Source organism: Monopterus albus, unplaced genomic scaffold (genome assembly GCF_001952655.1).
Source record: "Monopterus albus unplaced genomic scaffold, M_albus_1.0 scaffold22.1, whole genome shotgun sequence".
NCBI classification, from domain to species: Eukaryota; Metazoa; Chordata; class Actinopteri; order Synbranchiformes; family Synbranchidae; genus Monopterus; species Monopterus albus.
The window spans coordinates 2,349,433-2,350,195 of record NW_018127902.1 but is presented as its reverse complement, the minus strand read 5'-3'; the positions used below and the strand labels follow the sequence as shown (position 1 = coordinate 2,350,195).

Below are 763 nucleotides of genomic sequence, written 5' to 3'. Positions count from 1 at the left end.
CCTCCTCCAGCGCAGAATTGTGACGTCTGTCGCATTTCAATGACATAAAAAAATCGCATGAAATGCAACCTGGCCGTTCAGACTGAAGTCGCATTGCAAAACATCGGATATATATCAGATTTAGGACCACATATGAAAGTGGCCTGGGTCGGATTTGAAAAAATCGGATTTGTGCTGTTCACACTGTCATAAGGAAATCGGATATGGGTCACATTTGGGCAAAAAGATCGGATTTGAATCACTTCAGCCTGCAGTGTGAACGTAGTCTTTGTGCAGTTTCTCCACAACCTTTCTTCTTCTACATCTAAAAGACCAAGGGCAGAGAACGGCAGTGTCACTTGCAACTTCTTATCAGATATATTTTCATTTAGAAGCAGCTTTGTTTACATTTGTATTTCCACAGTCTAGTTCTTCTACTTTCCCTTTCTGAAGGCTGAATACTAATACTGCCAACTGCTGGTAGGGGGTGTTATGTCTCTCATGCAGGCGCAGAATGTACGTATGTGCTAGCAGGCCGCTGGCTGTAGTCGGCGTGCTGTGTTCAAGTGTCACTTTTTCAGCCCAACTGGCCCAGACAAAGCCAACATGAGGTGATGCAGAGGTCGTAATTTGTTGCTTCTAGTTCTTTCATATCGGCTTGGTGGTTTCTTCCCTTAGACTAGAGCATAAATATACAACTAGAGTTTCACGCTAGACTTTCTCATTGTCTGCCATTTTGACAGACAGGGTCATAAAATTATGTGATCATTTATTATTACCCATC

At 42.7% G+C, this 763-nt stretch overlaps 1 protein-coding gene across 1 annotated transcript in view; it reads left to right on the top strand.

The window, feature by feature from the left end:
• rptor (regulatory associated protein of MTOR, complex 1) overlaps nucleotides 1-763 on the top strand; it is a 186,077-nt gene that overhangs the window by 84,979 nt on the left and 100,335 nt on the right. The gene's annotated exons all lie outside the window — the stretch shown is intronic.